The 24,001-nt window shown below is 32.2% G+C and overlaps 1 protein-coding gene across 3 annotated transcripts in view; it reads right to left on the bottom strand.

Moving 5' to 3' along the window:
* The window catches only part of LOC125053672 (inverted formin-2), a 73,538-nt gene that overhangs the window by 42,195 nt on the left and 7,342 nt on the right, over positions 1–24,001 (bottom strand). For all 3 annotated transcript variants that reach the window (XM_047655164.1, XM_047655166.1, XM_047655165.1), the window contains one exon: positions 17,856–17,963. The gene's annotated coding sequence lies outside the window, so the exon portion shown is untranslated. The remainder of the gene's footprint in view (positions 1–17,855; positions 17,964–24,001) is intronic.

The following is a 24,001-nucleotide window of genomic DNA, read 5'->3' as shown; positions in this document are numbered from 1 at the left end:
TATAAAACGCTACGATTAATGAGCGCAGAGCCTCAAATTTTTTTTTCAGAAACGGGAATATAATTTCCTTTTAAGAAGTCAGTTCAGCCTAGTTAGTTGAAAATGCTATCTAAAGATTAAAGAAACTACAAAATTTGAAATTATTATTTTCTTGATAATAATCCATCTGTTCAGGAAGGTTATAAAATTAACAATCATCAGCCAACGCAGGTGCAACCGCATACAAATTGTAGTAGCACTTTCTATGTGGTCTGAACCTTGCTCCACCTTGGGTTACCACCCATATCATGACCTCGATAAAAGGGCAATATTAGTAAGGTTCCAAAACTTAACCTTCAGGTGTTAAACCATCCATACTCTAATCAAACAACTCTCAACCTTGGCTACTCCTTGCGCTTAAGCCTTAGATCCTGTCCAGTTATCGTGTTACCAGTCAGCCACTGTTACAAAACGTTTGAAAGTGAGGACATTTGATGGTATTCCAAGGTTGTATTACAATTAGTTGACTTGTTCATGCGCACGATTCGATTTCAATTAAGATTTATGCTCACACTCTTATTCGGTTTTGTCTCTAGTAGTACGCACCTCGGGATTAAAGCAAGCATTTCTTTAAATGTGGATTGTAAACACAAAATTATAAAGGCGCTATTACAAATGACGTGGATTTCATGTAATAAAATTGGTTTTCATGTTGCCTATTCTTAGTTTTATTTAGTAAGTTCTAAAACAATGTGTACGCATAAAATTATACAAGAAAATATGACATCACAAATATTACACATACACATCAATTATATTAAAACATAAAGTCAAAGTCAAAATCATTTATTCATATACGTAACACAATGTAGACTTAAGAGCGCAAAAACGAATTTTACATTAAATGCTTCTAATTTTACATTTACTGCCAGTAATCAAGGGCGTAGAACGGAAGAGAAGAACTGACAATAAACTCTTCACCACTCTTTTTGATCGCCAAGTTTTTTGTTTTACACAACGTTTGTGAGGAGCTGCAACCATTACACCATGTTCCACTTGACATCTTAAGTAATAAATAACAATAAAATAAATTAAAAACAAGATTTTTGTCCTCTGTCAGGCATGGTGAAATAGGAGCACGCACTTACATTCTCTTGGGAACAACATTAAACAAGCAACCTCAAAATTAAAAAATTAAAATAATAACTAAATTCTAACTCATTAAGAGCATAATAAATAAAGTTACCGTAAGTTGGAAGACTGTCGAAAAATATATCAATATTTTCATCAATGTTAGTAATTTTGTAACACCATATAAAAAGTATTAATAAACCAAGAACGCAGAATTCTCTCCATATCGTTACCGTCCTCTCAGGAGAGGAGTATAACGTTGAGGAGTTATTTAACGCATAATACTGATTTAAATATGTACTGATTTCAATGACAAAACGCGCAGCTAGTATTATAATTTTAAATTAAATTTATGATAAAGTTACGCAATCTACGGCGAAGTGATATTGTAAAAAATCCAGTGGCGGTACAACCTTGTTAGGTCTGGGCCTCAGATTTCTGTATCTGTTTCATAATCATTTGTCAATCTAAAAGGCAAGTAGGTGATCAGCCTTCTATGCTTGACACACGCCATCGACTGTTTGGGTCTAAGGAAAGTCGGTTTCCTCACCATGTTTTCATTCACCTTTCGAACGTATGTTAAATGCGCCCATAGACAGATATCCATGGGTATACAGCCGTGGATGGAACCTGCGACCTCAGGGATGAGAGTCGCATACTAAAGCCATTACACTGGTCTTGTAAATACTGGTCTAAAATGACAATATTAACAAATATTGCATTTTCTCTTAATCGAGGCTGTAATCAAAAGATATGACGTCATTAATTTACGTCATTTCTGTATGTGATTAATCGCAAGCGATTTATAATCGATAACTTAAGATTACATGTTACTCATCGGCGATTGTTTAATTTTCATTGTGATAATATTTAAATACAAACTCTTATTTTAAATATGTTAACTATTGTTAACTAAATGTAAAACAGGAAAAGATCTTTGTTTCATTAATTTATAAGGTTTTAGTTAAACTTTATTTTTTATGTAGAAAGGAAGAATGAGAAACATAGGAAAGGAAGAAAGAGTAGGACATACAACCATGGATGCTCGAGTCAGGTAGGCCTTGTCACACATATCAGCCTTGCGATTCTGTAACTCACTTTTCGAACTCACAATAAACTACAAGCTCCCTCCTTAACAGAATGCCAAATCATAAAATGACTGCTTCACGACTGAAGTGAGTGAGTTACAGAATCACAAAGCTGAAATAAATCCAGGACGTACTAGAGAAGGGACAAAAGTACCCATAACCAAGGTGCAGACATGTTATGAAGGTGGATGAAGAAAGACCGAGCTCGTCTTTCCTCAGCTATGTCAGGACCGTACCCAGTAGAGATCCATGGCCTACCCCTTCGGGATAAAGGCGTATATGTATGAATAAATAATAATGTGTGTATGCATTTTATGAGTAACTTATACATTAAACGACATACATTTGACGACTCATTGGTCTAGTAGTTAGTACCCCTGACTGCGAATCCATGTGTCCCGGGTTCGATCCTCGGCTGAGACGAACATCGATGTGATGAGCATTTGATGTTGTGCTTAGGTCTTATGTGTTTCGATATGTATTTATATGTCTATCTATCTATGTATGTATATCTGTTGCCTAGTACCCATAACACAAGCTTCACCAGCTTAGCATGGGACTCGGTCAATTGGTGTGAATTGTCTTTAAAAAAAAAACGAATTTGCTGAACATTGAATGTGTGTGCTCACTTTTGTCAGGAATCGAACTCGGGGCTTATGTCACGTGAGTGTATGTGTATTTTAAATATTGCTTGAGTAGTGCTTAATGTTACTCGGTTTTGTTTTTAATTGTAGACGCGTTTTAATTAGAAATGCATATTTACTTCAAATATATACTCTTAAATATAGTAAACATAACAAAACATTAGTGTTACACTCTGAGTTACACATTTACATAACCAGTTTAAGTTGATCGTAATATAGAAAGAAATTTCAATAAATTACTGAATATACTGAGTTCAACATAAACTGGACTGTAAAGGGAACAGAATTATGGAAATTCTGTCTTTATTTAATGTTACAATAATACACACAATTTTCATTATAATACCATCTCAATAATGAGTAATATATTGCTTGCTAACTGCGCAACTTGCATACAAATTTTCATACAATAATTTAAAATTTTAAAACTTGTGTTTCATTTGAATTGAAGTGGCCAATCTGTCTGCGCCCATATCAATATTACTTCTATACCGTGACGTTTACAAGATTATACTCTGTATTGTCGTGAATAATACCATAAATTTTAATCTATGTTAAATATATTAAACATCTAATGAAGTCTTCCATTAACAATAAACGGTAATTTTAATTACATTCTCCATTTGCAAGTGATCGACCTAATTTCACGTCTTTAAGTAAAAATACCCACGACATTTATCATAATGAGACCCTTCAAAGCTTGCAAACAGCTGTACGCCCTTTACAAGTATCAAGGTACCTACATATTTATCAAAAATAACGCCAATGTCTTACAGCACGATTTTGCCATTTTCAAATATCGAACGTTTAAAGCCCGGAAGTAGTCCGGTCAGTTGCTTGGATACACTTGCAGTCAACACTATATTTCATATAGGTGTTAATTTCATTTTGTTTTTGTATCACTATAACTGTTGAGCTACTTTAACTCGTGACCAGACCACCACCTTGGCCACGATTTTAGTCGCTGTAAATGAAAATGTTTCATGAATGGACAAAAAGTATTTGCCTCGACATAGTTGGCGCTAAGACCCGACTGAAGCTTTAGGCCGATTTACATTATCTTAGTGTTTAGGAGAGTGCTTTAGTACAACTTGAAAGGCAAGTTCTTTAGCGTAGCGTTTACTAAAGCAAGTAGCGTTTACATGTTTCAACTAAAGTACTATCCTAAAGCACTCTCCTAAACACTAAGATAATGTAAATCGGGCATTACTCTGAGTACCACCGAAAGTTGTTTGTAACAATTACTTTGTCATATTCGCAGCAATATCTGCTATTTACCTGTTTTCACTGAATGAAAATAATAAAACATTATCAGGTGAAGGAGGAATGTGTAAGGTCGTTTGTTATCAATTTTGATAACTGATAGCCGTTATCACAGTAGTACTTTAGTGCATTAATTATATAAATTAAGGAATTATGTGTAACCATACAGATTTGCTAAGATTACAGGTAAAAAAGGCTGAATTACTGTGTGTGTGAAATATAGTCAACATAATTATTTACATTAATACAATTTAAACCTTTTTTCAAAATCAAATTGGTTCGGAAATACTTCAGTGGGCAGCTGGTTCCACATAGTGGTGGTGCATAGTCAAATTCATTTTTATCCCAATATTTAGTTCCATATATGGCGTAGGAACAGTGACTGTACCAAACGTACAAATTTGTGATCTTAAAAGTTATAAGAATTCACTCCGGCACACCTATTGAAATCACATTGTTACACTACCACATAATCGCTGGTCATTGAACCTGTAACATTGGTTCAATTTATTTTAGTGCTTGCATTCAGGTCAGGTTCTAGCCGATGTTACAGCCACTTCAGAAAATGTGGCGAAACTTTAACTCTCCCGTTTACTTGTAAACAATAAAGTTCCGTAAGTTTATCAGTTGTTAATCTTTTAATGTTAACCTTTTAATTAAAAACATTACAAATTTCCTATGGATTTATTCAAGTTGTCTCTCTTCTTATTAACTCGTTTTTTTTAAGTAAGAAGATAGTAATAAGAGAAGATAGTAATAAGAAGACAGTAATAAGAGACATTTATTGAGAGCTAATTCTAATTTACCGTAGTAAACCGAAACCAATTTTATTACGATAACAAAATATTGTAAATATATCGTAATTTATAGGTAAATATGTAAGAGACTATCGTAGAAAACACAAGTTTTACAAGGAAAAAACTGTGAAGTTAATTTAATTTCTGACTTTATAATCGATGGAAAAGCTTTCTAATACGAGACATTTATTAATCAATGAGTTTTTATGTTATACTTCGACGTATAGATAACACAAGTGCGCCAATTTTTCGCTCAACTGGTTCCCAAGTTTCACGGTTCAATGCTACTCGGTCATGTCATGTAAGATATTGTTTCACGTGAAATTAGGTTTTCTGCATTATAAGCAGCATATCTAGGACACTTGGATAGTCGATATCAAAGTATCATTATGGCCTTCGGAATCCTTAGACCTCGTACTAAAACAGACACATTAACAGTTGTAGCTGTTGCGAACGGTCCTAGCCTATAGGAAGGTCAGAACTTCGCCTATAGATTTCTTTCTTTGTGCGGAATTCAACGCACAGAAGAATTGACGAGGTATCTGAGAAGAGTTCACAATCGCAAATAAGATGCAAAAATGTGTCAGACCTGTTGTGTGTTTACGGGACTTCAGTTTTAATTTTGTCTAAACCAGAGGGCATTGTCAAGATGCATTAACAGTAATGAAAATTACTGTTCGTGTCGACAAATTTTCATACAAATTTAGTTTTCGACATACACTACTGTTAAAGCATCTAGTAAGCCCCCAGTGCCACTATCACTATATAAGTGTTTTTTTTGTTTTTTTTATCCCGACTATTCAGAAACAAGACAATGCTAAAAGTCTGTATTGATTTTCAACATCTCTCATTTCTGAATATTATCCTAAATAAACTCAAACTCAAAATAACTTTATTCATATAGGTAAACAAGTACACTATGAACGTCAGAAAATAAGTTAATTTTAAATTTACATTTACTACCAGTTCGCAAGTCGTAGAGCGGGCAAGAAGAACTGGCAAGAAACTCTCCGCCACTCTTTTTAATCGCTTAATTTGAGTCATACAAAGGTTTAGAATCATTTAAATATTCGTCAAATTAATAAAAAATTTATTGATTATTTTACGTAAATTTGTTTTAAATAGTCTGATAAATGCAGGAACATCTTTGACAATTTTATATCCGTTTTATATCGAAAATTATATTTGTCCTATCTGAATTTCGATGACGGATAAAGACATTATGCAAGTCAGTGCGGGCGTGCTCACTTTAATAACCGAAGGATTATCAGTCTGAATACAATTCGTCATAGTATTATTAGTAACAGACATACATTAAATTTATATTTAGATATAGATTAACGTGAATGCAGGTGTGGCAAAGGCAAATCGTTTTTTAAATCACACCCTTTATATGATCTTACATTTATTATTAAATATTCTTTCGCTTTGTTTATAAAACTTTCAAAGTCAAAGTCAAAATCATATATCAATAAGAAATACATAGTAAATGGTTATAATTTTACATTTAGTGCCAGTTCTCAAATCAAGGGCGTAGAACGGACGATAAAAACCGGCAATGAACTCTCCGCCAAGCTTTGGAACAATAACAAATGTTATTAACATTGTTTATTAATATAGTATAGTCTATGTCACCGAAACACTTTCTTTTGCTGATTACATTTACGTTAAACTCATAATTTTTTTATTAAAAGGGTTCTTTTTGCGTAAATTGGTAAACTTATTAAAATTTCCTCGTCGGAACTGCTATCTGGTTCGCTATTTGGTGCTATAAGCTGATCTCTTTTAGTTTTTTTTATATTGCTGCATCTATAAACAACATATTCTATGTCCGCGTGTGTAATACAATAAGTGATTTAAATACACTCGGTCGAATCGATTAGTGGCGAGTCGACCTTAATTGCGTGGACTTCGGAACAATTCACCATGGACGCAAACCACTTCCTTAATACTGCATCTGTTTTAATTAAATTGGCTTTTATTAAATATTTTAAATTCCTTTATATAAATGTACCCTGATATTGTTAAAAAGGTAAATGCTTGTACTGGAGAAATTTTAATAATGAAATCTTTATTTTTTTTTATATTTCTACTTTTAGTACATAATATATTGTATACGTATGTTACTGCGGGACTACGCCGCTTTCTTACGCCTCTCTTATTACAGTATACAGTTTTCAGAATTATGAGTCTTTTACTCGATCGGTCCATCTGATTGGTGAACGGCCACGTGATCTTTTACCTTCTGTGTTACCAATACCGATCTGTTTCTCCAAGTTCTCATAGCCTCTGCACATTGTATGGCCGAAATATGATATAATTCGTTGGCATATGGTAGACAAGATCGAGTATGGGCGCGTCGCCGTCCACGGTATTCTAAGCATTCGCCAGCAGCTTATCTCAAGGGTATCAATCCCTTGCTTTTCTCAAGCTTTGATAGTCCACGTTTCTACTCTATACAAGATAGGATATTACTAGAGCCCATATCGATCTAATTTTTGTTTTTGATACCAATTCTTCTTTTCTATCAGATCTTGCTTAAACTTGTCATTGCATCTTTAGCCATGCCAATTCGCATTTTCATCTCGGGGACTGTGCTGCTATCGTTAGACAAAGCCGTCCACGATATTGATGCCAGGAAAGTTGCAGGAACCCATGAGAGGTTCATGGACAAAAGTATTAATTATTAAGTCGATTTAAATTTGCTGGGCAAATGTGTATTTTAAAACGACGTTGGATGTTTTCAATTTATCGTGTATTTTGTATTGATTCCTATTGACTCTAGTCAATTAATTAAGATGAGAAAGTGCTCGTATCAACGATCATTGAGATTTATTTGACAGACGAGTGTTTGTACAATTGGATAATAGGCCGCCGGACATCGTAAACTATTAGAGTGTTTTGCAATAATATAGCTTTGTACTTTATAAATCGAATAATTGAGATAAAAACACATTTAACATATGCATTATGCATATCTGTGAAACGACTCTAACTAGGATACATAAAACTTTATATTAATATTTATGTTTCTATAAATATCATGTATTTTTGTTTGTTAATAAATATATATATATTTTTATCATCAAATTGGTTGCTTGCAGGATGGATGCTGTAAAATGAAACGTTAGGTTCTTCTGGCGCGTTAGAAAAATTATCAGAGTAAATTTTGCGCACAGGCGCACAGCGTCACAAAAACCGACACCTTGAATATCTGTTCAAACGTCGGTAAAACAGTCTGGGCCGCTAGTTGGCGCTTGCTCTGTTATATCGACAAGTTGCATTGTCTGTCATGGCGTAGTGTTTTTCAGAGTCGTGTTAATTTAAACCAAAATAATGATTTCTATATAAGAAATATCAATATAAATATCATGATTAGTACATATTATATAGTTTCGATTGACAGATACGCGAATGCGTTGTCGGTCTTTTAAGAAGGCTCTTTTCTTGCTATTTAAAGAACTGATTTTACGACATGCACTCTAATCGAATTTGACAGCACGCCCAGTTGTATAAATTAACAAAATGTAAATTTTACACTTTGGTAAATTAAGAAGTGATAAAAATTAACCGGTTTTTACACGAGTATGTTAAGGCTCTAATATACAATTATAGAGCTTCAATGTCTATAAATGAGCTGATCAATTTAAAAAAAACATTGTTAAGTGTCTAGCTGTTACCTACTCTGCTATTTTACTAGTAACTTTTTGCTTATAATTAAAAATCTATTAACTATTATTATTGGAAGTGTAATATTTTTATTATTTTTACTTTTTATATTCTTGTAACTTTTATGTTTACCAAAATTGACATATTGTATTATAGAATAGATAGCTAGTAACATATACTATAGATATAGCATTATATATGGTGTGGTGAACTTTTATAAATAAATAAACAAAATATTGTTTAGTTATTTTTTGATCGGCGTGAGATATTTAACATCCCCAAAACACATTTTCGTCTAGACATTCTAGTCATGCTGTCAGATAGTTCTATCGATGAGCATTATTGAAGTACCAGACAGTATCGCAAATAAGTATTGTACTATTGTGTTAGGAAGATATAAATAAAATAGAAATAAAAAGCCTTTTATTACATGCAATACACGGAAACATTCGTTCTAATGTCAATTTAAATTTTATATTAATTAATTGTCAATGGGTACATTATTAGGCATCATTAAGATTTTTTATTTGCATTTGGTTATTATTGGTGGTTATTTATTAGCAATAAACCGTAATCTATTATTAAATTATATATTGAAATTAACCGTCCTTTGTTATCGACGAAAAGTAACCATAGATAGAATAAAGTCAACCATAGATATTGTACCTGTTGGTTTCTTAAAGCCTTAAAAACGGTTTGTAAAAAAAACTCAAGTCGATAAGTGGTAAACATGAATTTCGATATAAATACAGGTTTTAACAACGGACGTATGCCCCATTAGTTATGCAATGTTACCAATAAATTACAACTAAAAATACACACAAATTTGCTTTTGTCTTTTTTGTACATTGAAGTTCAAAAGATGACTCGGTGTTATTTGACAGGGTTAAAAGTTAACTTTCCTATTTAAAGTAAGCATCGTGTAATCGCTCGTGTAATTTAATAGATAAACAATACTTCGTGTATATCATAAAAACCTCGATAAAACTCTAATTATAGAATTAAAGATAATACGTTTCACGGAAAATACTGAGTAACCGGTATTGTAGTAAATGAAAAAAAAACTTAATCGCGTACGTAGCAAATACCGACGTGTTAATTTTATTATATTTATTTTATTTTATTGTATAATACGTGTTAATTTTTAAGAAAAAAACTCCCGCCAAAAAAAAGTGACAGCAAAAATGGCGCGACATTTGACAGGTGCGCCACCGTCGCATCGCGCGGCACGCAAGCTATTTTCGATCTTCTTATTTTGGACAGATATAACATTACCACCCATTCAGCGTTGACACTTGCCACATCAAATTGTTGCGGCAAGAATGTAGATAGACAAATGTTTTAATTATCTGTGACACAGACCACACGAGTTGATTTGTTAATTATTTACAAATAACTTAAATGCTTTACGTATTTAACTGTTTTTGAGGATTCCTTTAATGTTTGTACTGTCAATTGCTAAACTATTTAACGCCGTGACTTCTACTAAGTATACGTAGTGATTCAAAGCTAACTCTACTTAACCTATAGAATTAAGTTACAAATGATTACAAAATTCAAACTACTTGAAAGCATAAAATCGTTATAAAAGTATAATGTTTCACAGTAGATCGAGTCGCCAAACCGTTAAGTGTTGATGACCCCTCGTAAAAATATCATTTGAATATATTTAAACTTTATTTATATACCCATAAACTTTAAAGGAATCAGAGAAATGTCATAATTTTTTTAATAAAAATTATTTATATACTGGATAAAACTACAAATTTGTAATTAGGTTTATTACGTAATTTTCGTTAAAATTTGTAATTTATTTATAATTAAACAGTAATAAATTATATTTTATGAAATCGCTCCACAAATAGAATCACTAGCTTCCCAGCCAAGAGAAACATGTGTTAGGTCAGTCAGTTCCTCCCGTTAACACCAATTAATATTTGGCTGAATATGAGCATCACATTCCTTGATTGCATGCTATTTCTTCCTCTATAGTTTAACAATACTGGCCTTTAAATTAGTTGAATTCATATCAAATTTATTATCTATGTTCTCATATTTTCCACGGGCTAAGAACGCAACGATAATATAACACGATTTATTAAACAAAATAAATTATTCCGTCCGCGTGTCTTGTACTCATTGTTATGTCTTCGTCAGACTACCGGCTCTATATTTGCATTCAAGTCGAACATGTATGTATTACGTTCATATAATATGCATTTTGGTGCGAATGTAGAAACATTTTCATCTCGTACCACACAATATAAGAATTATAATTATGACATTTATTTCAGCAGTTTTAACGAAAATAAATAATTCTCTCTCTTCATTACTCAAAAATATGATTATAATTCTTATTACTATCGCTTACACAGGCTGTAAGCGTTATTTTAAAAGTAGCAGGCATTTTCTTCCATACATCAAAGCCGTATTCGACATTCAAATCGCACTTAGTTAGATAAATACCTAAACTATTGTTCGCTCGAGGAATTGAATCAAGGACGACCGGTCCGCGACATATTGACTCCTGCATCTGTTTTACTAAAACCCTCGCTTATTTATGTGCACTTATGGTTTATTTATAACCAATTATATCAAACAAATATTATTCACATTAAGCACCTGAGATATTCGTTTGATACTAGACAATTGTACATATTCCTTCCTCAGACAGATAGATATTGAAATGGTAGAACCATTATTCTTTCGCATCGTTAATGGGCGTTAAAAATATTTCTGTATTAGGTTTTTTTTAATGAAGTTTTGATATCATCCTTATATTACTATATTCATAAGTTATAATATATTGTAACTAGTAAAGTAGACAGGTAAAAATACAGTATTATGATGTATAGAAATCAATAAAGTTCTTTTTATATATACAGTCAAAACCGTTTGCGACGACATCGTTTAGAACAACATACCGGTTATATTGACCAAAATCAAAGGTCCCGTCTGAATTCTATTGTATTTGGTTCTTAATAACAACGTCATCAGCTGTTACGACTATCGGTTTTTACGACCAAATATTAGTAGTCCCTTCGATGTCATTATAACAGATTTTGACTGTATTTATATCGTTAAACTGGTTTATAAATACGAGTAGATAAAATATACGTAATTTGATTAGTAAATTACATCCATTTTACTTTGAGTCAAACAAATTCTACAGCTCATATCAATGGAATTCATAACACAGTTGTTCTCAGAAGTATGTGAGGCACAATTGACTAAGTATGCTAATAAAAGCTATAACGCTTAAATATTCCTATGATAGAATTTTTTGATTTGTCTATGGAAACGGTGTACGCCTCGTTTCTATTTTAATTGATGTTTACAAAGCAAAATTCCTATTTTCTCTATACTATCTCTTCTTCCAAGGGTAATTAAATCCTGAAAATCTTCCATTTGGGTGCCATCTTTTTCTTGTCACTCTGGAAGCGATCTAGGTTTATGAAAAACTTATTTCTTATCCTGCGCAATATTTCGGTATACACTAAAAAATATTGATCGAATCACTAGTGTTCCCCATTTTCATATACGACGCTGAACCTTGGACTGTGCGAGTATCCGAAAAGAAGAGGATAGATAACCTCGAAATGTGGTGTGGAGGCTCAGGATTCCGTGGACAGCGAAAACGACAAATTTGTAAATTTACCACTTATTAAACCATTCTTCAGTGTGTAACCAAAGGAAAGGTGTATTTTCACATATAGCACGCAGAGGTCCCGATTTAGACAAATCAGTATCTATGGGATTATAGGATTTGAGACAATAAACCTGCCCTGTCTCAATGAGGAAACAGTATTTATACATCACTATTGAATGGTAAAGCGTGATATTTTGATAGATCTTTTACGATCTACGTACAACGGAGATTAAGTGATCAACTTATTTATAAATCCCGACCTATCCCAACTTCTGTTCTCAATAAAACAGGCTTACCGGATTATCCATACTTTTATGGCTGTGAAAGAGAGAGGTATACAATCGATATGTGATTGAAAAGAGATAGGTTACATGCAATTTTATTGTGTATTTTTGGCTATGTCATTGAACTTTAGCGGAATGTTTAAAATGCTTCAAGCTCGTTTGGTAAAAGTTCCAAACTCTGACACAAGATTTCGCAAAGGAGTATATATATTAATTATTATTATTAATATATATTATTAACAGGATAACAAATTTTTGATATATCCATATTGCTATTGAAATACATGTGAAAAACATAAGAAAACATTCCAAAATATACCGGGACACACTACTAAGATGATTTTTACGTAGACTTTGTACTTGATAATTACCATGCTTTTGGTTTATCTTTATCTTAACGTAAACCCAATGTTACAGAGAAAATATTTTGTTCACACGGCGGTATAAAATTGACAGAAGAATCAGGTCCGAGGAGTAGAAACTTATCCGCTAAAACGGCTCCGTTTTTGAAACATGAATATGTACATATAGAAGAATCCAGATCTTTCGGTCAACCATCGGTTAACGGGATGACTCAAGTACCCGCGAAAATAAACAATGCTCTTAAACCTTTTATAAACCAGTTCGCAAGAGGTCAATGTCATTTAATTTCACATTAACTCACTGATAATAATACATTGTTTTCCTTCAACATGAACTTGACCCCGTTCTTATTAAATCATTACACATTCTCCAAATAAATATTTCGCAGAATTTGGTGTTAGAATAGTACAAATAATAAAGGATTTTATTCGAAAATAGTAGTAATTAAAGAGAAAATCTATGTCGTTAGATCTTTAAAACCCAATTAAGACTTTTTCGGTGTGATGTTTTTTTGGACGTGATTTCAAACATTATAATAATAACATATCGCTCAGTGCCTCATAATAAGTATTCCGTATGTAATAAGAAAACGTCCGAGGTAGTCACTAACATCTCTTAATTTATGCAATTATTAAAATAATTTAAGTGTTAATTACTGTGTGATTAACATAACGTATCTTGTTAAATGTAATATGACGCCCACCGCAAGCATTGATGTGTTAAATTGTTACAACTACTGTAACCACAATGAAACCACACAAAAAATACTACTCCAAATACGAAATATCATCGGAAGATAGGTGTATATCTCCCTGTCAGTAAATTAACTTGTAAATATATCTACACAATATTCTTGATTCCTTCAAATACCGATTACTTCTTAGTTTCATTACCCTACACGCATTAGCTTCTACTACTCGTGACTAATAATATTGCTTTAAAACCCCCACAGCGCATACCTAATGACCCAGTTAAATATCGGGCAGTGAGACCCGCAAACATAAATATTGGTTTAGGCTCCGGATGTTTGCACTTACTGACCGCTACAGTTTCCGCTTACACATATTTATTAAAAGGATGTCGTGATCTTCTCACAGATGTATATCGTTAATACAAATTAAGTCTAATTCTATCGAATAACACAAGTATTAAAATACATTTTTTACTAATTTTAAAATCCCGTTTAAAGTATTTGTTTCATTTTGATAAGTTTTTTGTTTATTCTATAAAGATATTAATGTATTCTATGTGAACTCTGAACTCTTTCAGTCAAAAAGGAATTATTTAAAATACAATTAAATAAACTACAAGATTGGTCCCTGTACACACAGTACAGTTACAGTGTACCTTTAATGCTGTATGTCCTCACTGTATAGCGGTGTTTGTTCGTTAAGCGGGGAAAGCTCTTGGTACTATATACCAGGATCCAACTTCAATCATCTGCTACAAAGTGATTATCAGAACATTATCTATGGAAGAAGCCATTTAATTATCTGTTCTTTTTATTTAATTGTCCATTTAATGTAATATGATTGTTTGGATGGTCACACATGATGCGTATAACTTGTCATCAAATCCTCAATCCTATCCAAATAACTCATAGAAAAATGACTCTTATTATACTGTTTTAAGTGCTAAACAGTGATAAGTGAAAAAATAGATTCCCTTTAATAGTAACTGTAAGTAATTTTATTGGACACTTTCTTATGTTAAAAATCATTATTAACAAATAAAGTTAGACTTAAATTACTTATTAGTCTTAAGTTAAGGTTAGATCGTAATGTTCCACGACGTCACCGTAAATACACGTGTATAAAAAATGCACTGTTTTAAAGTACATTCTCTTTTTTTTTCAGCGTAAGATTATCACAGTGATATACTATTTATTAGTAAAGGTCTGTGGCAGTGAGCCATTAAAGCAGCGATAACTCTATGACGCTGAATGTATGAAGTGATTAGGGTAAAAACTTTATATTTTAGTGCACTTTTTGATAAATTAATACGAAGTTCTAAGGCATAACCTTGCAAACAGATGTTCGCGGGAATGTTAAGGTGCAGTTTCGCAACCGCCCGATATGGTGAAACAGGTCATTGCTAGCCGCCCGACCTTACGTACGCGGATATTTATCATACACTCATTAACTGACACTTATCAAGATATTTTTGGGTAAAATTGGCATTTACCTAGTGAGGAAGTGGTGAGATCATTGTTTATAAATATTCGCGGAATCTGTAACGATATAAGGGGAGGGTAGCTGACCGCTGTCGAAATGTCTGAGGGTAAAATCGATTCTATTTACCGATATACCTTGGCACGTAACTTAGCTTGTAGTAGCTAGTAGTAGCAGTTCTAGTAAACTACAAATCTCAAGTGGAGCAGAAAAGCGGCACGGCCAGGCTTTTCTCGAAACATTTGAGGCTATAACTTTAATATATTACAGGATCAAAGCAAGTAATCGCTTTATAATGTTTACTGACATAGACATATTAACAATAGTAGTTCTATGAAAATAAAATGTATATAAGATGATTTAAAAAGAAAAATATAACTATTAATTCAATATTTGAAAAATTTAATCATAATTATATACATTTAACTATTTATTCAGAATGAGCGCGACTCGAGCGCCCTAAAAAATCATATAGGGTATATAACCTTGCACCACGTACCTCATAGACATATATGAACCCTTAATATAGTGGGGTGCGTTGAGAGCGACCCGTCAGACGCTAACAACGGGTCTCATGACGCTTAAATTACTACAAAATACGATCCCGGGCTTAAAAATAATAATAAATAACTTCAGACTATGATTTCCGAACTGTTACAGTAGTTTATGTTAATACTTAACTTAGGTATAAATAATAAAATAGTATGAGCTATACTTAAAGGGTTTCTAATAAACATTTGAAACCATTTTATCACGTTCATTTAATCACGTGTCGACAAAATTGCACATACAATTTTTTTTCTAGGATAGGGGGCAAACTAGCTGACGGGACGATCATAAAGAGCAGTTCCACAAAATTGGTGGGCCTTTTATGAAGGAGTATGGTCTTATTATAAAATATTGGAGGTCGCATCTCCCCAAAGCCGGAAATCCCCCACCGAGAGTCGATCCCACAGTTCGCTAGGTCTTGATTAACTTCTAGAACACAATAATGATTCGTATTATATTTTTCATACTTTAATAGCAAAAATGATTTAAACATTCCACGATAATAATCATTTTACAATTGGTGAAACAATTCTCAAAATATATATATATATATATATATATAATGGAAACTGCAAGTTTGTTTCGTTAAAATGTGTAATTATCGTACATTATCTCAAAGAAATATCTACAAACATTGCATCTGACATTGACCTATCATCATTAGCACATACAGTTTGTTTAGAATACTAAATAGTTACTCCCGCGAATCGAACCCGCGCACGATTGATAGAAATTACACAATTGCCATCACTTAGCACTTGTTGACCAATTTTACGTGTGGTGTAAGTGATTAGCGGATGTTTTGTTCAAATTTTATAAGCTCAGTTTCATTAAGTTTTTATATTTGAAGTCTCCTTCTATATGTTAAATAAATTTTAAAAATCCAAGCATGCCATAAGATCTTTATGGTGTTTGATTAATTTCCAGTTTTAGTTAAAGAATCCTGTGCAAATAATCACGGACTACATATTATATAATAAATATATGTTTATACATATATCGAAATCTATCTAATGACAGGACATACCGCAGAAATCGAAAATTACAGTTATAAAAAGTTTCTTAGAAGTTTATCTATAAATATATTTATTTGTTGATAAGGTAATATGACAGACTCATCACAAATACAATTGTAGTTGTAAATATAGAAGCGTCCTTGTATTTTTTCACAGATAAAATTTTATTTTGTTTTATAAAAGTATGAGTAACACACCTAAAATAAAAAGAAATACAATAACATGCACGAAAATGAAAACACAGATATTTGTAGTACATATACAAAACAATCCTAAAAACTAACAGTATTTGAGTGACTTGCAAATATATAATTCAACATTACACACAAAATTAAATTTCTAAACAGTTTGGATATATATGTGACAGGTTTGAGAAGACTGAGAAATGAACATAGTTTTTTTAGTAGAAATAATTTTTTTTCTACTTAGTTTCTTAGCATGGAAGTTAGACTGTATATTGTAATTATTGTATGGCTTTGGTTTTAAACGAATAATTAAATAAAAATTTGTTATTGTTTTAACAATTGTTATTGTTTTTTCTCTTTAGAGAATAATGAAGATTTATAACGAAACAAGTGTTATAAGGACTTAACTATTCTTCAGAGTTATTGAACGTTCATTAATGATTTCTTTGGCTAAAGTATCTCTCGCTCTTCACATATCCCACACATAAATAATCACTGATGAAACAAGCTGTCACATACAAATTGAGTTATTGCCTGACGTTTCGCGATCTCAATTGAAACTCTAGCTTTGTTTTTAGTCTAAGGTAGTTAGATATACCAAAATGATTTCATTTTTAGATGTAATTGATTACAGTAATGATAGTGAATATGCAACGAATACGTATCAAAGTAATACAGCGAGGAAATGCCAAGGGACCAAACTAGTTTTATATTTATCAATTTTTAATTATTATTACAATGTAGGTAAATAATATTGCAAATGTACAGTATTTACAGAAGAAAATTAAAACAAATTTAAAAAGTTTGATCACCTTTAATGCTAGCAGCATTTCCTCGCTGTGTTGCGATACTTATTTGTTCAAGGAAAAAACCAGCTCTGGGTACTATGAACTATCTACCAGGTGGCAATTTAAATCTTAAATTAGCGCCTGTGCAATCAAACCCTACGGCCCAAGAGTCTTCACTCCAAAGGGAACAAAATTGCATTAGATTTTTTACATATTAGTTTCTTTAATATTACAATAATTAACGAAAACAAATTTAAGAAAATTATAAACTTGACTTACCTAAGTTCGCAAAAGTCCTCTAAAATCCTTCATTGTCACTATCACTAACACTATTCGTCGGTTTTCATCACTCACTTCACTGTCTTTAAGTTAATTACACTTAGAAACCTGAAACAAGAAAACGTTAAGTTAAAATATATCAAATCATATTATTTGTAATTACTCTAAAACACGAAGCCGCCTGCTGCATTAACAATTTCAGTATATTATGTCCTCAAAAATATTAAAACAAAACTAAAATGTTGACTATAGCTAACTTCAGGGTGTCGGCTTCTTGTGACGGTGTGCGCGCTCATCATAAAAAATAAAAATGCATAATTTTTTCCACGCGCCATAAGAAGTATAACTTCAAACGTCCTTTAAAAAATGTGTATAAAGTGTGTGTATCTTTTGTAAAGATGGATGAATGTTACAAGGAATAAATGAGGCTTATTTATTATATCAGTAAGGAAATAGTTTTCAAAGCTAAATTTAAATAATAAAATATACATAATCATTAGCCGTGATCAAGTTTTCCCTTTGTACTACCGCGGTATTTATAGTTTGTACATTATGGCAGTTGAAATGAAAGGTCGTGAGATCGATACTAGGGTAGAGTATTTTAATTGGAATGCATATCTCTTTGAACGAGAATAAATTATGAGGATTAATATAATAAATTGTAATTGGATTACGTTGTAAACAATATATAAATAACAAATTAACCCAATCTTGAAAGGAAATAAATTTATTATAAAATTCCAGAAAGGAACATGTTATTAAAAAGGAAATAAATATTAAACACTCTGAAATTTTAATTAATGACCAAAGATAATAACTATTTTAGTTAAATATAAATCAAAGACAGAAAATAATTCATGGTTTTCGAATTCAATACAAAATATTTTGGTCCAAAACCTCGTAACGATATTTAGAAGAAACCTATCACGGCCTATTTCCCAGTCATTTCATTACAATATTCAAATTTCCCCGAATTCAATTAATATTCTATAAACTGGTCACACTAGTTCACATAAATACTGTCTCGCAAGGTGCGCCAGCGCCTCCACGTTGCCTTGACAACGCCGACGCGATTCTAATACTGATTAAGATTTAACTTGGTAAATACGAGATTTACAACAGTTCTTTGACTTTGAGAGAAATTCTTAAGTGATTGAGAGAAACACAAGCTTTCATGTAAAAAGAACAGCCTATGAAAAAACATTTATTTATTTACGAGTTGAGTTGTAAATAGAAATTGGATAAAAGTTTGTTGATGTTCTGTAATGTTTATGACCATATAAATATGATTAGTTACCTTCGATACTATTAAAATATAGTTAAGACATAACTATAACTATATATAGACGGCTAGAATCATTTCTTATTCACCACTTTACTGTCTACATCTGTCTCTCTAGTAAATACTAAATAAAATAAATGACTAAAATTAGTGTAATTAGTAAATAAGACGGTCTCTTACATGTTTAATAAACTTTTCAATGAAAATATTATTACGGTAAGCGATGCATCCATACCACTTCTTATTTATTTTATTTATAAGTTCTAAAACAACGTATGCAAAAAATTATACAAAGGGAAAAAATTCAACAAGCAACCACAAAATAAAAAAATACAATAATAACTAAAACTAACTTAAACCTCTAAAACTTAATATATAAACAAAGTTACGGTAAGTTGGAAGATTGCTGTAAAATATATCAATAATTTCACCAATAATATATTATTTGTTATTTCATAGATACTTGCTTACAGGATTGCATTCATATAAAACCCTGATTAGCATATTTGAGGCATAGTATTAGTGTGTAAGTCCTGAGTTCGATTACCGGTAAAGTAATACGTCAGTACGCACAAAAGTATGATCCTACCTACAATTATTGATAGACGCAGCCTGCCCTATGAGATTTCAAACAATAAAATATATATAATAAACTAGTGGACACGACAGACGTTGTCCTGCATGATATTTCAAGCGATTAGTAAAGCAAAGTATGAAAGTACCGACTGCAGCGCCATCTGGCGGGCTGATTTGTGAATCTAAACCATTCCCAGATCCCCTTGAACACACACAAAAAATTCAGTGACATACACACTCACAGAAGAATTATATATATAAATATTTATAATGACCCTTGATGCGGCCATTGACATTACAAAACATACTAATTGGAACAGAGATTACATTGATAACGTCGACCAATATATCACTCGGATTTTGTAATTCATTTTAAACCAACATTAATTAATTACCATTTAAATTCATATAATTATGTGACGATGTGAAAGTTTTATAAAAATGCTTCTGATTCCGAAGAAAAAAGAAAATTGTGTTACTTCTAAGTTGTACAATATGTTTTATTTTCCCCTGTAATTTTATTTCATTTCATTTCATATAGAATGTTTACTCAAAATACTTGTCGTTAATCAAAACGTTACAAAAGAAAGTTATTTATAAAAATTAAACATGTTCACACAACCAAAATTAAAATTATACATTAAAATTTATTTTTCTAGTTACCTATATTAAACATTGCCCCTGAAGAAATACTTAGATATCCATATCTCAAAAACTAAACTTTGATGAAACTTGGATTAAGAAGGATTTTTATTTTTATTTAGTACCTCATTTAACTAAGTAGGTACTGGAAACAAAATAATCAGTGGCGCTACAACATCTTTAGGTCTGGGCCTTCGATTTTTGAATCTGTTTCGTGATCATTTTTCAATCTAATAGGCAAGTAGGTGATCAGCCTCCAGTGCCTGACACACGCCGTCGACTTTTTGGGTCTAAGACATGTCGGTTTCCTAATGATGATTTTCCTTCACCGATCGAGCGAATGTTATATGCGCACATAGAAATAAAGTCCATTGGTTCACAGCCGGGAATCGAACCTACGACCTCCGGGGTGAGAATCGCACTGCGCACACTGAAGCCATTAGGCTAATACTGCTCTTAAACGGCTCTAAACTAAGTGCTTACTTCATTAAATACATTATTTCGAAGACTAAATAGATAGATACTCAAATTTTATCCAATTCTAAGACACAACATACAGAAGCAAAACATACGAAATATTTTACTATTCCAAGTTAATGACTAGTAGTTTCGTGGTTATTTACGAGGCTGACAGCTTGTAAGGACAGGATTGTTGTCATTATATGCTCAGTAGTGTGTTATTGCTTTTACAAAGAGTTAGAGTACAAATTTTGTCACAATAAATTAAATAAAGAAAATGCCGTCATTTACATAATAATAATTATTATGTAAATGACGGCATTCGAATTGTACTATAGACGTGAAACGTATATAAACATACATCTTAAATCGACTAGTACTGTATGGATCTACATAAGTCTCTAAGCTAAAAAATTATGATCGTTTTCAAGAAATTTCGGAAGCAAATTTGCTTTTAAAGAAAGTAGGTGAAAAGCTCCTAATTATTTATAGGTGCTAAAAGGTTTCATTATTAGCAAAGGCTCTTTCGAACATTGTACAGGATAAAACCACTGTGTTGTTTGACTTATACGACTTATACTTTAAGATATTAAAGTATAAGTAAGTTATTTAAGTCACACCAGAATATTATTCAACAGTACTTATATATACACAGTTCAGTGTCCGATATATTGTTTAAAAAACATCGCTCATATTATCTTAAGATATACAAATATCGCATTGATACTATAAAGATAATGTTTAGTATAGTGGGAAATAAAATTAATTACGTAAAGCCAATTATGCTAGGTATAATGTGACAAACTAACTAACAACACAAATCTCATAATATTAAAGAAAACCTTCTATGGAAAAGTATTATCAACCATTATACTTTTTTTTTATACAACAGAGTGCAAACGGTCACGTCGCCATGGACACGTTTAATGCCAGGGGGCTCACGAGTGCGTTGCCGGACTTACTTTAGGAATATAATTCTAAAAGGATAATAAATAGGAACTAGTAAATAGGAATTCACTCTTGACAAGTTTAAGTGTATACGCAAGATTGTTAGGTGGTTGAGTTGCCATTATTGAAAAGTATCAAGCAAAAAAGCTTTGTATAAACTTTCTAAAGTATTATGTATTTAGTTTTTACGCTTTCACAATTAAGTACGGATTTAATAATAGATAAACTACGTTAAAACGCTCTCACGATTTGTGACTACAATCATCAGGGGGTCTGCAAGTAAAGCTGTGCAAAAGTAATATTTTGAGCCGCAGGCACCAGCAAAGGTTATGTATCATACATGGAGTGTGGCCGTGAGTCAAAATGCGAAGTGTGACTAATTGCGAGGCTCCGACCTTACTCTACGCCTGTTCTTAGCATTACCCGATTATCAGGAAATGCGGATTATATTTGGAGTTTATAGAACAACATCACCGTCGATTAGAAGGCTAACGATTTGGGGGTAATAATAATTTGTTTCACGAAAGTCTGAAAGAAGACAGAGGGTGTAGGCCGAGAGAAAAAGCCGGCGTAAAAAACTCTCGGCGTAAAATAGCAAATCATCAAACAACACTTATTTTAAAACAAATATCGCAAATCAATTATATGTATTAGTAAGTAGTATTAAAACTATTAGTAAGCCGGGTTATGGGGCAGACCCATTAGACGTCTAGTTACAAGGTAACAATTGAATGTTTCAAAATGTCAATCACCGCTAAGTACAAGGCATGTCCAAAACATATGTCAAGTGACAAACAAGTCTTGAACACTGAAAAAAACAAATGAAAACATGTACAATTTTGTTCAATTGTTTAACAAAGAATATATCTATGTTGCTTTCGCTGCGAGTATGTTGCACGACACGCTTTATACTTGCGGGACGCTTGCGGTTACTTCCTCAGCAACGTTATACATGTATCGGAACTAATTTCACAACAATACAAATTCTTCTGTTTTTATTAACTTCTCTAACTAAAGTTGCTTCCAATTGAATTAATAAAATCCCAAAAATTAGGATACGTGCATTTCCGTACTGCATTACTATAATTCACTCTGAATGTACTTTTATGATTTATATAAGTTGTATCGACGATCAGGAACATCCGTTCTTAAACCACGCGAACAAATCACCTAAAAATTAATCTTATTACTAAATACATAAGATAGATAATACGTAAATCTAATTTATTAGGAAATATAAATTTGTCGTGCCGTTGCAGGTAGAGAAAAATGAGTCTTATTGGCTTGATTTAAAAAACTGGTAATTTGAAATTAGTTTTGAAGTTTTAAGATATTTTTTGTATGTTTGTCCCATGGGAACAACACGTATGTAGTAGTAATTCCTGTCTTTAATCATAATATTATAGCCTTTTAGTTCTAAAAATGTTACAATTAAATAATTATTATACAAATTCATAACTGTACTTTTTTGAATCTCATAACAATAAAGATAATCAGATAGTTCATCGGCCTAGTACTTAGGTCTTGATTCCCTAATACCTAGGTCTATAGGTCGAGGTAAGTACTTATAACTAATAAAAAGTATTAAAAAACTTTGTAAGGTTATAATAATTACCTGTTTCTATTATAACATCTTAGTTCACACCTCTTAGTTCAAATCAAGATGGTTAAAAATAATGTAATAAATCATTGAAAATACTTTCTTGTCGCCCTAATTTCTTCTCGCACCAAATGAAACTTTAATAGCCATAATAAAATTTACCATTGGGAGCAATAAAATTGTATACAAACGTCTAGATAACCTCAAAACAAACAATATTAAGAGCGATCATGGTAAAAATTGATATTCGTGCGCTCGTCATGTGTTTGATCTATTTCTGACTAGGAAGTTATAGATCTTTGTGCCCATGCACACAGCCCTTAATCTTTAAAAATACCAGCTTGGCCCGGCTATAAACATCCATCTTCGAAAAGTGAGTAAATTCTAAGGGCGGAAAATATTTGTGCGAAATCTATATCTCTGGTATTGTCACTATCGCCAAAAATTTCCACGCATATATTTTACCTAGCAGAGTTAGCCTAGTGGCTTCAGCGTGAGAATCTCATCCCTGAGGTCGTAGATTCGATTCCCGACTGTGCACCAATGACTTTATTTCTATGTGCGCATTTAACATTCACTCGAACGGTGAAGGAAAACATCGTGTGGAAACCCGCTTGTCTTAGACTCAAAAAGTCGACG

Source organism: Pieris napi, chromosome 11 (assembly GCF_905475465.1).
Source record: "Pieris napi chromosome 11, ilPieNapi1.2, whole genome shotgun sequence".
Lineage (NCBI taxonomy): Eukaryota > Metazoa > Arthropoda > Insecta > Lepidoptera > Pieridae > Pieris > Pieris napi.
This window is presented reverse-complemented; position numbering and strand designations above follow the sequence as displayed.